General features: G+C 36.1%; 1 protein-coding gene across 3 annotated transcripts in view; it reads right to left on the bottom strand.

Moving 5' to 3' along the window:
• Nucleotides 1–16,630, bottom strand: part of DopEcR (G-protein coupled receptor DopEcR) — a 972,001-nt gene that overhangs the window by 9,726 nt on the left and 945,645 nt on the right. The window lies entirely within an intron of this gene.

A 16,630-nucleotide genomic window follows, 5' to 3' on the forward strand; every position in this document is an offset into this window, starting at 1 on the left:
GTTTTTGGTTTTTTGGTTGGATGTGTAGGATTTCCATGTCTGTATCTATGTTATTGTATGTATGGTTAGCATGGTTGCGACAAGTTCTACATTGGACAGATAGGAAGATCATACGTGGTACACGCCCTGCCCATCTAAAACGTCTGGATTTAATGTTCTTAATTATGTCAGGTGAAGAATACAATGCGTGTAGTTCTGTGTGGTGTAACTTTCTCCATTCTCATGTAACTTCATCCCTCTTAGCCCCAAATATTTTCCTAACCACCTTATTCTCAAACATCCTTAACCTATGTTCCTCTCTCAAAGTAAGAGTCCGAGTTTCACAACCATAAAGAACAACCGGTAATATAACTGTTTTATAAATTCTAACTTTCAGATATTTTTGACAGCAGACTAGATGATAAAAGCTTCTCAACCGAATAATAACAGGCATTTCCCATATTTATTTAATTTCCTCCCGAGTGTCATTTATATTTGTTACTGTTGCTCCCAGGTATTTGCATTTTTTCACCTCTTCAAAGGATAAATTTCCAATTTTTATGTTTCCATTTCATACAATATTCTTGTAACGAGACATAATCATATACTTTCTCTTTTCGGGATTTACTTCCAAATCTATCTCCTTACTTGCTTCAAGTAAAATTCCTGTATTTTCCCTAATCGTTAGTGGATTTTCTCTTAACATATTCACGTCATCCGCATAGACAAACAGCTGATGTAACCCGTTCAATTCCAAAATTGATAAATATGCAAAAATTATTGTTGTTCCCCTGTCATATATCGTCAAGTGAGATTACAGCCTGATAATAGATTTATCAGTCAGAATCTCGAAAAAAATCCAACTACGTAATCAGTGCATGCGAGAATCGAAACTAAGCCCGAATTCAGCTTCGGATCAGCAGGAAAATGCGCCAGCCGTCTGAGCTACTCAGGTGGCTCAATTGTAAAATGGGGGGACATAACAGTTGAGCGACTGGAGTATTTTCTAACAGGAAGTCAAAAAATGTCACACTGCGCATGCTCTGTGCCGAAGGCTTTGGTTCTTTCGATTACGAAATATTCGCTTCTCTGTTATGTTTAAATATTACATATCCATGGTGATGAGGAATTAAAATTGTAGTTCCTTATGAACTGCAATACAGATATCGAAATATTTTGGCCCGCTCAGCAATTTATTATGTCCCCTAATTGTAATAGATATTTACATAATTAGTCACTCTAGGTTTTCCCAAGGAATTGTTTGTACTTGTATTGTCGTCACTCTCAGTTCACATTCGACATCCCTTTGCTTGTTAGCCACGCAGAATAAATTTGCTTTGTCATAATTTGGTACATGATCTAACCTTAAATATAATTATTTAAAGATAATAAATAAGAAATTAAATTCAAATCGCAAACATTTCATGTAGGCCTAATTCGCAAGTAAAAGCAAAAAATCATGAATGAAGGCAGATTTTTTTTTTAATTCGCGAGTGATTCTCGCGTAAAATTCTAGAACACAAAAATCAAATAAGATAAACATATCTTAATATAATATTATGCAAATCTAGTCTTTCAGGTAAAGCTCCCTGTAAAGCAGATTTGAATAATTTCAAGGGAAAAATTGTTCCGGGGCCGGGTATCCATCCCGGGACCTCTGGTTGAACGTACCAGCGCTCTTACCAACTGAGCTACCCGGGAACTCCACCCGACAAATCTGTTTTACAGGGAGCTTCACCTGAAAGACTAGATTTGCATAATATATACGTCATTGTGTACGTTAACAGAAAACCACAATTCCAAGTCACACAGAGATTGTGTGCACTCGATGTGGGTCTCTGGCGTTTCATCAGCCCACGCGAGTTGTGTGGATATAAAGGGAAAAGTTGAGACGGTGTCGGGTGGAGTTTCCGGATAGCTCAGTTGGTAAGATCGCTGATACGTTCAACCAGAGGTCCCGGGATCGATACCAGGTCCCGGAACAATGTTTCCCTTGAAATTATTTAATATAATATTGTTTCTTCAAGTTTTATTTTTTTCGCGGTTTCGCTAAATTTCCGAGTCAATACCCATGGAGCAATGGTAGAATGAAAATGACAGAAAAAAGGCGTAGGTCCTACTTGTAGGAAACAAGTTCAACAGCCGCTTTGTTTACCACAAATGCCACAGAATCTGCAGGATATCAACTCCGGTCATTTCGTGAGAATCAGCCGACTGTGCTTCGGTCCATTTCTTTTAAATTATATGCGGGATTCTTTTAATACTTCGTTTATTTAACAAAAAACGTATTGATATAAAAATATTTATCTTGATAATATAAATGAAAGCAGTGTCGTCTTACATTTGCGAATGAAATATGGCTTTATAAGAAAGTTCAAATTTGAACCCTTTCACCCTTGATGCCAGATGACGGTGGCAGGTTTTTTCACTGCAGCACCAAAGTTAAAGTGAAAAGTATCTTCATCTATGATCTCTGTCTAGGCCACTAATAATTGTGGAAGTCTTGAAACGATAAAGTCTCACCAAGTTTCCATATTAAACAAAGTGTGGAATAGAATCTCTTCCTATCTTGCTTGAAAAATGAACTTACGCTTTCTCAAGAGCGTTGACCTAGTTTCCACACTCAAAGTTTTCGTTCTTTTTTTTTTACCACTAACAACTACCCTTCTTATCGAAACTCCGTCTAGTTTAATGGTGGAAAAGACTCCTGGGAAAAAGTTGGGAGGGGGAAATTACGAAAACTAAATTATCCTGACTTAGAAGACAAAGTAAAAAAAAAAGAGAGAGTAAAATGAAACTAATCGAGAAACAGAGAGGAGGAAATCAAGTTTCCAGCCACGAGCTGTAACAGTGGTGGTAGCCTTCAACGACCATGTAAACCCTTGTAACTTTATAGCTATGTTCTTTCTATAGTTGCACCATACACAGCTAGTTTCAAACACTGACATTAGTATGAGAACAGATTGAGAAAGTGATACTGGAAGAGACGTTAAGGATAGAATACAACTGGTAAGAGAGAATAGCAGAACATGAGCAGCGGCGAAGGAGACTAAGCGGAAAAAGAAATTGAGTTAATTTTTTGCACTATTTTCCATCTAGATCAGGGATGCAGAACTGGGTAATATAGGGTGGAAGTTTCCCGTCTACAATCCCCCGGCTTTGAATTACGTATCTGTGATATCCACAAGCACACTGAATATATACAGGGTGTATCTAAATTGGTGTCAAATATTTCGGGGATGTGTTCGTAACACAAAAACATTACAAAAGGTTCATATGAACATTGGTCTCAAAATAGTTTATTTCAGAGTTACAAGACAAAATTTAATGTTACAAAAATTGCTCGGAGTGGCTTCCTCCTGCTTCGATGTGTCCCCTAAACCTGCGTTACGTACTCTGGCGTACTCTGTTGAAAATTCTTGGAGTGTTTCGTATTTCGTGAAATCCAGTTTAGATACGCTCTCAGAATATCAACATTAAGTACAGGAGTCTCATAAACCAGTGACTTTAAATGTCCCCAGACGAAGAAATCCATTGGATTCAAATCAGGCGATCGATCAGGCCATGCAATGAATCCCCTTCGACCAATACATCTTTGTGGAAATCGATCATTAAAAAAATTACGAACTGTCAGACTGAAATGAGCAGGAGCAGCATCATGTTAAAACACATTAGTTGGATGACGTCCAGAAGCACATCTTCAATTAAATGATGCAAATCATTTCCTTCTGTTCACTCACAGAATACATTTTATTCTGATTTCTTCGCTCTACAAAATACGAACAAACAAAAAACCATCAAACAATCAGCGGTCATCAAACAATGAAGGGACAAATCCTTTAATAACTCCCTAACGAATGGTTTTCAGACCCATGTTCTTATTAACTTTTTAAATTGTTTTGATGTTAAGAACACTTCCCCGAAATATTTGACACCAATTTAGATACACCCTGTATTTCCGCTCCCCCTATCATATCCAATGACGTGTGGGGGTGAAAGGAAGGGATGAGTTACGTGTTCCGGCTTGTGACGTGTGCCACAATATTGTAGCACACTTTTGCATCCCTGATCTAGAAGTCTTTACTATTCTCTAATTTAAACTAACTGGATGGTGATAATAATTTCAAGGAAAAATTATTCCGGGGCCGAGTATCGGTCCCAGGACCCTTCGCTCTCCCGACTGAGCTACCCCAGGAACTATACACGATACCGTCACAATTTTTCCTTTATATCCACACAACTCAAATGGGCTGACAAGACGCCAGAACCCAACTTTGAGTGCACACAATTTGTGTGACTTAAATTGTGGCTTTCTGTTAACGTACCTCCAGTAACGAAATATATTATGCAAATCTGGCCTTCAGGTAGTAGCTCCCTGTAAAGCATGTTTGAATAATTTCAAGGAAAAATTGTTCCGGGGCCGGGTATCGATCCCGGAACAATTTTTCCTTGAAATTATTCAAAGCTGCTTTACAGGGAGCTACTACCTGAAGGCCAGATTTGCATGGATAGTGATAGTTACACAAGTTCTACTGCGTTCTCAAGATAATGATCTAACATCTTTTAAATATATTTAGGAGATAAGTAAATAAGTTATACAGTAGAGTTCACTGCTTTATGAATGTCAGAGGTATAAAAAGTATTAGATAGATTAGTGGAGTTTAGTTATGCATTGGTTCGATTATTTTTTAAAATGAAGTAACAACAATGTATCATTAGTGCAGACACCTAACGTCGATGGAAGTAGTGACAGAAGGGTCCGAGGATTTGCCGTAGAATTACGAGACATTTATCTTACAGTTTTGAAAAACGCAGAGAAAATAATCAGGAATCAGTCCAAGCGAGGTTCTATTATATTAGAACAGGTAGGGTAAAGCTTGGTAAATCACAGTCTAGTATATACAGTCACGAAGCTCAATACGTAGTAAATATGCATCCATAAATAGTTGCTAACCACTAGGATCGCTAATATCGCCTCATTACAAATAATGCGAAATAGTATCGGCACAGTCTATTGTTTCTAGCACTCTCACAACTCAAGCTTCGTGGCTGTATATACTAGACTGTGGTAATATTGTGATAGTTTTTTTTTGAGAATTTATTACAATTTCACTGAGCGAGAGAAAGATTGGTTTTTTGCGTCAACGTATTAAGGGAATGTTCGTGGACAAGTTGCTGCACAAAACCGGTCCTTCTCTCGCTCAGTAAAATTGTAATACATTCTCAAAAAGAACTATCAAATATTATTCGTATCACAATATTACCAATCTTTACCCTATACTAATATAGGGGCGCGCGGTATGTTGCGGTTAACGCTTAACGCTACAAAACCAGAAGGTCGTGGGTTCGGTTCGATTCCCGATGGGGTCATGGATTTTTCCATTGATCTAATCCTTCAGCCCGCACTATGGCCATGGGTCTACTCAGCCTCTAACAGAAATGAGTACCAGGGGCATTTTCTTGGGGGTAAAGGGGGGGGGGAGAACGTAGAACTGACATTCCTACTGCCATTAACTTGCCTATTGTCTGTGAAGATGGGGAGCCTTAACCTCTCGCCACCCACTCTCTGGGCCGACCTGGCCTGTCATCCACCTTTACCTTTATACTAATATAACGTTCCGCGCTGTGGTGTCGTGGTCTAAGACATCCTGCCTGGGACTCGCGTTACGAAAGGCGCGCTGGTTCGAGTTCTCACGGGGGAAGAAATTTTCTCATGCAATTTCGGCTAGTGTATGGGACCGGTGCCCACCCAGCATCGTGATGCACTTGGAGAGCTACGACAGGTAGCGAAATCAGGTTACGAAAGCCAGCTATAACGGCTGGGGGGATCATCGTGCTAACCACATGATACCTCCATTCTGGTTGGATAATCGTCAACCTCTGCTTCGACATGAGAACGTGAGGCCAGCTGCCGACTAGGCGGTCATGGTCCTTCATGGGTTGTCGTGCCTCGAATTATTATTATACTAATATAACTGTGCAGATTTTAACAGCGCATTCCTTTGATAGAGTACACAACAAATTCTAACACTGTATTAGGCCTAATCCCAAATGCCGGCCTGGTTGGCGCAAGCGGTAGAGGCACTGAATGTCTCTACCGCTTAGTCCTTAGGATTGTGGGTTCGAGTCCCGCCTCGGGCATGTGTGTTGTGGTTGTATTAGTTAAAGAAAATAGAAACAGAAACAGAAGAAAAAAATCTGTACGAAGCAACTATGGAATTCACAACACATTTTTAGCTTCAGAATACTAGCTAATTAAAGGAATAATACTTCTGAATAATTAATTCTTTATCTGTAATATTCCTTTACCCTTAAAACTAAAGAAAAAAGGTATTTTACAAGCAATTTCAAATTAGTGTAACTCTGAAAATATTGAGAATAGGACCCATGTTTATATAACATTTTTTGCTCAAAATGTCTTTGATAGCATGCTCCGTAAGTTACGGTAACTCCTTGTGAATCATCCTGTATTTGCTAGAATACTGGGTGTCTGGTTTTGATTAGATCTGGGGCTACACCTTACACGAGCATAATATATGTATCTTTCTTCGAACCCATTTTATAATTCTATTTACAGTGAAACCTCTCCTTACGGACACCCCTAAGATAAGGACACTCCTCATATACGCCTATGTCCCAACTGAAATAATATAGAAATAATGATAAATTTAACTCTCGTTTACGGACATTCTCAGACACGGACACGAACAGCTGTTTCACAGTCCTAAAGCTTGCTTTACCTCCTGACTGCGGACAGAACTTGGATTACAAGACCTAATGTGTTACAAAAATGGAAAATTTAGTTTTGAGAACTGTACAGAAATTCCTTAACATGAAAGAAGACAATAAATAAGGGTCTCGTAGACTACCAATCCTTGTTATCTGTAAGGGGGTGGATAAACAAAGTCATAAAATTTAACCTGTCTGATGGTTCCAGGTTTCCACGATCGTGAAATTGTATTCGACACATGATAGGGTTAATAGGATTATTCTCTTCACTTCAATCAGCTCTTCTGTTTCTAGAGACATGGCACCTGAACGTAAAGGTTAGGTTGAAAAGTATAAGTTACAGTACTGCATAACTGTAGATCTACAGGGACATCATTTTATTTTTACTTCAATTTTTATTGTACCTGAGTTTTTTAATGTACTTCACTCCCACCCCCTCTACTAGTGAACTTCCAACTGTTCTCACAGAACCAAGCGTATACAGTCAAAGTCGCCTTAAGGTCGTAGTAAACACAAACAGTATTTAGTCAGTATAGTACGTTCCAGAAATATGTTCACGTTTTCCAGTGACGAAAGAGCTTTCAATATTGAATCATATTTTCGCACAGGTACTGTCGTCCGTTTGCCTACGTCGCATCACGATTTCCCTCACCCGCAACTGTTTAAAATAACTTAAATAAAAGTAATTAACTGTCACGTGATTTCCCCCCTTTCTACGATCCTGTGACCTAACCACTTGGACGGACAGTAGATAACATGTCTGAGTAATGTTATCTGTGCGGGTCGGGCAGAAGTGAAGATTGAATTTACAGTACGTAAGGTACTCTTTTATGTAATAGGTATAGAATTATTTCAACATGAGTTACTAGTACGAAGGACGAAACTGGTAATTGGAATTAGGTACAATAGTATATAGTGCGACAATATGCACAAAAGAACTGAAGCCTGATCTAAATGAACGGCCACCATTTTCAAAAATGTGTTTAAATATCCACATTATGATTATTTTTCAATTTAACTTCATTCTCTATATTGTACGCTAATGTGCTGTAGACAATATAATAAACACTGCATAATGAATACGTTCGCATGGACAGCTCAGTTCGTGAGTAAAAACACTTATTGTTAATCTGTACTGTATTTTGATTAAACAAAAACCTAATGAAAATTATCAAATTCAAAATTACGATATTTCCTAGTTTACGTAAAGGATGAACTACTTTTCTTCCCTCCTATATTTAGGAAAGTGATTTGTTTGTATTTTACGCCAGTATCATCGAACTTCAATCCTGGAAGGGGTTTCCGGCTCTGAACCATTAATCCAAAGGTATAGCCAGGTTAATATTAAAAATGTTAGTAAAAATAAAATGATGTCCCTGTAGAATAAAATTGCATGGCACAGTACTATATTTTCATTTTTCGGTCTTATCTACTGTAGTTCAAACTTGCAAAGAATTTACTATAGTATACTGTATTTAGAATTAAACTACAGTAATACATTTCATTTAAAGCGTGAAGGGATACATAATGCATATTATAAATTTACTGTTAGATTGGAGAGCCTCCCTCCCAATAAAGGACACCTCCCAGATACGGACAGTTTGTTACATCCCTTCGATATCCGTAAATGAGAGGTTTCACTGTATTTCATTCACATACGTATACGTGCATCTTACTCCATGATAAGTCAATAGAGAACGGTTCTCTTGAACTATAATTTTTTTCGATGTATACAATGTCAGTCATTTGTTACTTCAATTCCTCAGTTCCCAGCTATGCGTTCCAATTCTTTTCCGAAATATCCCCACGGGAACACTCAGCAGTGATTGTTCCGATAGTATCCACCCATCGTCCATCAAGAATTTCCCCCCTTGTAAGAGATTGCGGAAAATTGTTCCTTCTCCCATCTCCACGTTTTTGTTAGAATTCTCGCAGCTTTGAAAACTAAAGCATCTTGAAGACAAAAGAAGGATGGGAGAGTTGAGACAGGAGCTAACATACAAGATAAGAAGAACGGATTTATTTATACGCACGTCTGTAAATTTGCATGCTATTTTGTTTTTTTAGGTTTATAACAATTATTTAGGTGATATATGTGAAGTTTAAGATATCTTTTTCGTTATAATCTCTTTATCTTATTAAAATTACGATAAGCATACTATGATAGACTATTTCGTTTACAAATACAGTAAATTATGACATGTAACTTTCTGATTACACTCTGTATTTTGTGAACTTCGAGTAATTACATCTTCAGAAATCCCCAACAACAAAAAGAAATAAATCCTAACATCTAAAAAAAAAACAATAAATAATTTAACGACAAGGGTAAAAATCCCTTTCAAGCTAAATATATCAATTTATCATAACGAAAACGTGGAATTGTACCACGAATAAACCTATACGAATTAGACATCCTTTATTTAAAATTGCCAATAATGCTCTAATTGATTTACCAACACCATCTAAACTAATGAAAATTGTTTTTTTTTCTCTTATATTTTTTGTGGTATTTTTTGTGATATTTTTTCCTCTAATCGTAAGCATTTACTTATTACGTTATTAAGTCTATAAATTATTGTTTTGGTTTTATTTTTAATAGTATACATTTATTTGAATTGTTGAATACATAATTGAAGTAATTGAAACTACGTTTGCAAATTACCTTGTTGACTAGTTTCGGTGCACTGTAAGTTATCTTCAAAACTAACTAGATTATTGCTTGTTTTCTGTTTCTTCTGGAGTTACTTTGGCTGTGGGTGCGTTTTTGTTCGTAGTGTGGATTCAAATAGAATGTGTTCTGAAATTTAATTGTGTCTTGAGGATATGTTGTGGGTGTATTTTGTGTCTGTCTACTGTTCAAGTGTAGCCTACTTAATGTCTTGGTTTTCGGTTGAATATGTAGAAATTAAATAGACTAGAACAGTCATGTCAGCTGATGCCCATAGGCGCAAGCGTGCGCTTTAGAGCTCAGGAGAGCATGCGCGCTTTACAGCGGAAAGGAAAGAGACAGACGAAAGAGGTAGTATATGCAGCTGGGTCGAGTTATATACAGGGATGGCCAGCACTGATTCAATGGATAAAGGGAAGAAAACTTATTACAACTGTATCCATGTTAATTTTTAGATTTGTTTGAGAAGTATAAGTGCATTATAAGAATGTATGCTTTAGTTTTAATGCTAATTTTTCACAAGTTTGTTTCCTTTTTATTCGAAGGAAATATTTTCTCAACTTTTCTTTATAGAAAAGTGAAATTTTCGGATATAGATCTATTTATTTACAGGTACTGAAACAATATTTTCGTAAATCTAATATACCGTAAATACGTAGGCTATTACTGAGTGTATTACAAAGTTTGAAAATATTCGCATGGAAAATGTTTGTAAGAAATTGAATTAACAAAGCAACTACTGTTACATCATAAGCAAAATATATGTGCCCATATATTGTAAATAGCTTCAGGAAGTTTCTAAAAAATAATTTATATTCTGATGATAGGAAGTTGCTCACCAATATTACCTTAAAAGTATAGCGCGATAAGAGTTTTGTTATGCAATATTAGTTACACATAACACATATACATAGGTAACTTTGATCTGTACTATAATATTTTTTTGATTAGTTCATTGATTACTTTTATAAAGCTAAAGATACCATCAATATCAATTCCAACTTGCCATGTCATACTCAATCTCTTTTTTTTTTTTTTGGGATATTCTTTCTTTTCTTAGTAGTTGTAGTGCTAAAGAATTTATGTGAATATTCCTTCTTAACTCTTCATTATGTTATTAACGTTTAAAACACAACTGCAACATTAAGAAACTGGTGTTAGTAACCTACTTTTGTTTTACAGACAATATAGATAGTATCAAAAAAAAAGAAGCCATATAAAAATAAAGACATAAAATTTCACGTTCCGTTTGAAGTTTGTGCACCACTGTTTTCATAATGTAACAGGCTGCTTAATTCTCCTTCCATACCTAGCGCTTGATGCCCGCGCACGACGTCAAGGTCAGAAAAATGAGCTTTCTTTGAAATCACTGGACTAGAACAATACGGAATATACAGACACACAAAGTAATTACATACTGTACACGTTAGTCTTGATTTCACGCCTATACATATCATACCAGCAATTGCGTACAGTATCTTAACACACGATATTATACCATATCATTACCATTCATACCATACAGACATATTTTTAAGAACTCTCACAAATTAACCACCTTTAAAGCACAGAAAGTGCAATTTCATCGTTGTTCTATTGATGCGAAGATCCATAAGAAGAAACAGCAGATGTGAGGATTTTCCGAGATGTGATGGGATAAGATGGAATGGATGAATAGCAACTCATAGAAAAAAGATAGGTAGGTCGACGGTTACGCGGAAAGAACAACCTTACGAAGCTTTAACAGGCACTGCACTTAAACTGTAAGGAAGATGATGATCGGTATACATAAATCAGAGGTCTGCATCGGACATTTTCGCTCTAGCGCCAAGTAGTTCATAACATAATCCGATAGCTAGCGCATATGCGTGATGAGTAAAATTGTCACGAGCGATAAATCCTCGAACGGTATAAGCCGAGCGTTAGACATTCGTTCTTGTTACAGTGATGAACTGTGTAGTAACATCATAGATGTTTATCATTTCAAAACTTTGCAGTGTTTAACTAACCTCTCCATAGTAAAACTACAAAACTTTCTTTAAAATGTAATATAAATGTTGTAGGTAAATGTTTTTCTTTTTCCACACAGGAGTGATTTTGATTTTGCCACATCTGATAGATGTTATTGGATGTAAATGTAATTATTATAAACGGAGAACACAATCACGATAATGCAAGAACAGTATCAAGTTTTCTAGTAATAATAATTAATGCGTGTTATTATTCGGTTGAGAACCTTTTGTCATCTAGTCTTCTGTCTAAAAATCTGAAAGTTAGAATTTATAAAACAGTTATATTACCGGTTGTTCTGTATGGTTGTGAAACTTGGACTCTCACTTTGAAAGAAGAACAGAGATTAAGGGTTTTTGAGAATAAGGTGCTTAGGAAAATATTTGGGGCTGAAAGGGATGAAGTTACAGGAGAATGGAGAAAGTTACACAACGCAGAGCTGCACGCATTGTATTCTTCACCTGACATAATTAGGAACATAAAATCCAGACGTTTGAGATGGGCAGGACATGTAGCACGTATGGGCGAATCCAGAAATGCATATAGAGTGTTAGTTGGGAGGCCGGAGGGAAAAAGACCTTTAGGGAGACCGAGACGTAGGTGGGAAGATAATATTAAAATGGATTTGAGGGAGGTGGGATATGATGGTAGAGACTGGATTAATCTTGCTCAGGATAGGGACCAATGGCGGGCTTATGTGAGGGCGGCAATGAACCTCCGGGTTCCTTAAAAGCCAGTAAGTAAGTAAGTAAGTAAGTAAGTAAGTAAGTAAGTAAGTAAGTAAGTAAGTAAGTAAGTAAGTAAGTGAGTGAGTAAGTAAGTAAGTAAGTAAGTAAATAAGTAAGTAAGTAAGTAATAATAATCTCTAATAATTAGTGTGTGAACCTTTGCGTCTGTAACAGTTGTGCAGCATGATTATACGTTTCATTATATTTTCTGTAACGTTATCTCTGTACTACGGTAATATTGTTATTAATCTACTGCTACATCTATAATATTTTGTAAGACGTTTCTACATTGTCGCAGTATATAGGCGGAACACTATGTATGGACCTATCATATTATATACTAGCCGTATCCGTGCGCTCCGCTGCACCCGTTAGAAATAAATATAAAGTAATTACATAATTAAAATAGGACATCTGATCCTGGGAACATTCGTGTTTGATAGAAGGATAAATCGTTTAATATGTTACTTAATTTAAATTGCTCCAAATAAATGCGATCATTTTGGTCCAGAGACACTCATTTGGTGCAATGACAATTCCTTTAACATGTTTCTTAATTTTTATTACATGCAACCATAGTTTAATGAAGATTGACATCATTTAGATTTAATGTGTATATTTTATTTTACTTGTTATAGGTTTCCATTGAATTATGGTAATAACTTAATTTTAACACTTGTTTTCTACGTATTCAGTAAATGGTGCTTGGCCCACTATGGTTCTGAACCCTTCAAATAACTTAAATTATATTATATAATATTACATATTATATATTATATTATATTATATTATATTATATTATATTATATTATATTATATTATATTATATATTATGTTATATATTATATCAGGAGTTACTGTAATAACATTATAGCATTATGTTCATCTAGAGAAACTACACTTTCCAATGGTGAAATAAATAATTAATTATACAAATCGGTTAATTTAGCTTCCGATATTACTTCATACAAACACAGAAACATTCTCTGTAGGCTATCTTTCATAGCTTTCGATTGTTGCTGTCCAAGGCCCCTTATAGACGAAGTCATTTGTTTTTTAATTCATTACACGGCCTTAGATGGCAGTTATTTCAATTTTAAAACTCATTTATCTCATTAAATATCAGTCCTATCAACATTTTTCAAGGAATAAAACTTATCGCAAATTATTTTTAAAGAAACTTTTGTTATGTAACATTTTTCATGATAATCAATAATACGCGAGATATTTCGATGTATTTAATTCAGGCCCCCTTATAACCTCCCTTTTAAATAATGTATTTTGAATGCCATATAGCCTAAAATCTAAGTTACAACGAACTTAATTTATATTCCAATTTTCATCGAAATCCGTTCAGCCATTATCGCGTGAAAAGGTAACAGACAGACAGACAGACATACAAACAAAAATTTCAGAAAAGCGATTTTCGGTTTCAGGGTGGTTAATTATATATGTTAGGACCAATTATTTTTGGAAAATCGAAAATTACCAGAAAAATTTCGACTACAGATTTATTATTATTATAGATTTGGTATATATAAATCAAATGTTGAATAATTATTAATTAGCAATAATAACTGTAGATCGGAGTTTTTCATACTATTTTATTTATAACTTCATGTTACTGTTTTGGTACGTTCCATTGATTGTTCCATTAAACGTTTGTCATAAACGCAGAAAATAAAGCCTTATTTTTACCGTGTGAGCAAAATATAATATGTGTATCTTATCTGTCGCCTTCCATACAAGATAAGACATCTCGGTGAGATGACCTTGTGCTGTGCTTCTATTTATTACGAGCGTATCGCGACCGATCTTATCTCACTCGAGAGTGCGACATTCGACCGAGTTGAAGCGAGCGATTTAACTCCAATGCAGCACTCTGAGTCATATTAAATGTAGGCCTAATACAGAGAGACAATTTAAGCGGCTTTAAAGTTTGTGTCGATCTCAATACAAGGGAATTTCTTAACTATTTGCTACATGACAGTATAAAGTAGATTTTAAAGCGTGTAGTTGCGGTCTTCATCTCATCCCAGTAAGCGTATTCGCCATGGGATAAGGCCTCAGAGTTTAAGACCTTCACGAAGCCGTAACAACCGCTTGAATAGGCCCCTTGTTGCGGCCCGGCACACTTTGAGATCCCCTCTATTGAGCTGCGTCTGAAAGCTGCCCGCGGGGAATACCGCTATATTGTAATTATCGAAACAAAATGGAAATTGGATTTTACCCTGGCTGTCACTGCAGCGTGGACGGTAAACAGAAACAGTCTCGTTCCAGATTGGCGATAACAGCAAATTTCGCATCGAATGGTTTGCTTTAAAACCTGCTTTTCAGTCGTTGAGCTTCATTTCAAAACACGCATATTTAGTTATTAGTGGACTTACATACCAAGTTGAATGGGTTTATTTACATTGTGCAGCCAGAAGTCATCATGTTATTATACAGGGACATCATTTTATTTTTACTAACATTTTTAATATTAACCTGGCTATGCCTTTAGAGAACCGGAAACACCGTTCGCTACCTCCTTCCACGACTGGAGTTCGATGATACCGGCGTAAAACACAAACAAATCACTTTACTAGGTATAGGAGGGAAGAAAAGTAGTTCATCCATTTACGTAAACTAGGAAATATCGCGATTTTGAGTTCGATAATTTTCATTAGGTTTTTGTTTAATCAAAATGCAGTACTGTATTAAGAATAAGTGTTTTTACTCACGAACTGAGCTATTAATGCGAACGTATTCATTATGCAGTGTATATTATACTATCTACAGCACATTAGCGTACAATATAGAGAATGAAGTTAAATTGAAAAATAATCATAATATGGATATTTAAACACATTTTTGAAAATGGTGGCCGTTCATTTCGATACAGGCTTCAGTTCTTTTGTGCATAATATCGCACTATAGACTATTGCATCTAATTCCAATTGCCAGTTTCGTCCTTCGTACTAGTAACTCATGTTGAAATAATTCTGTACCTACTCTATAAAAGAGTACCTTATGTACTGTAAATTCCATCTTCACTGCTGCCCGACCCGCACAGATAAAATTACTCAGACATGCTATCTACTGTCCGTGCAAGTGGTTATGCCGCAGGATCGTAGAAAGGGGGAACTTACGTGACAGTTAATTACTTAACGAGGCCCTTTTATTTAAGTTATTTTAAACAGTTTTATAATATTACGTAAACGTCCAATTCCTAACAGAAATTAATGTTTTCAGAAAAGAGCTAAGACAGCCCTGCTTTTACAGAGGGGCGTGCAGAAGCAGGTGGGGGAAATCGGGATGCGACGTAGGCAAACGGACTGTACCTGTGCGAAAATATGATTCAATATTGAAAGTTATTTCGTCACTGGAAAACGCGAACATATTTCTGGAACGTACTATACTCAATAACTCAGTACTGTTTTACTATATGCGGCCTTGATTCCGTCTGGAGAACAGTTGAAACGTCATTAGTAGGAGGGGTGGGAGTGAAGTACATTCAAAAACTCAGGTACAATAAAAATTGAAGTAAAAATAAAATGATGTCCCTGTATTAAGTAGTGAAAAATTATTCACTAAACTTACAAGAAGTTCAACTAATACATTCTGTAGTATGACATTTACTACTGAAGACAAAGGAAAACAGCATTAGAGAATAAAGGACTTCAGTTGCTGCAGTAGCATAACCCTTCGTATCATTTGCTCTGTTAGCAACGCCATATCATCAGCAAATCTACGCACTTTATTCTTCTTCCTCCTACTACAGTGAAACTTCTCAATAGCGGACACCGCCGGGGAAAAATTAAATGTTCGTTATTGAGAAGTGTCCGCTATTTAGAAAATCGTTAGTATGTATACAGTACATTACAATTTCTCATACATATTCAACACTATATTTTACAGTACAGTACAGTAGACAGTGTGATTGTTTACAGTATTCATCCAGAGAGAAATGAAGAGTCCGCTGCAAGAATGATGGATGCCACTTTTTTTTTGTCGAAAATGAACCAAGACTGTCAATGCATAGCTTAAGACATATAGAATGTACATAGAGAGTTACATGGAATTAACACTGATAGTCATTGTCCAGTAATGATCGGAAAATCACAGTTAAGATTTGAGCGCTAAGCATTGCAAACTTTCAATTGCTTCTCCTGAAAAATGTATTCCAAATGACATCCATCATTCTTGCAGTGGACTCTTCAAATAGTACCAGTAAATGTTTTGAAAAAAAAAAACATCACTAACCTGAGTTTTTCCCACATTAAACTTTGTTGCCAGCTTATGAATAATTAATTTCTCATTCTCACTATGCTTTACAATGTCCACTTTCTCTTTTAGTGACAAACGTTTACGTTTTTGTGACATTTTTAATGTGACTGTACTTCCGAAAACTCAACTTGATAAACTAAGAAAGTACGGACTGCTCACGTACAGTATCACAACTAACAACTGTGCTGCTTACCTTCAATAAAGTGCAAGAACGTTCAAATGCACGATAATGATTGTTGCAAAG

Source organism: Periplaneta americana, chromosome 16 (assembly GCF_040183065.1).
Source record: "Periplaneta americana isolate PAMFEO1 chromosome 16, P.americana_PAMFEO1_priV1, whole genome shotgun sequence".
In the NCBI taxonomy this organism is placed as follows: domain Eukaryota; kingdom Metazoa; phylum Arthropoda; class Insecta; order Blattodea; family Blattidae; genus Periplaneta; species Periplaneta americana.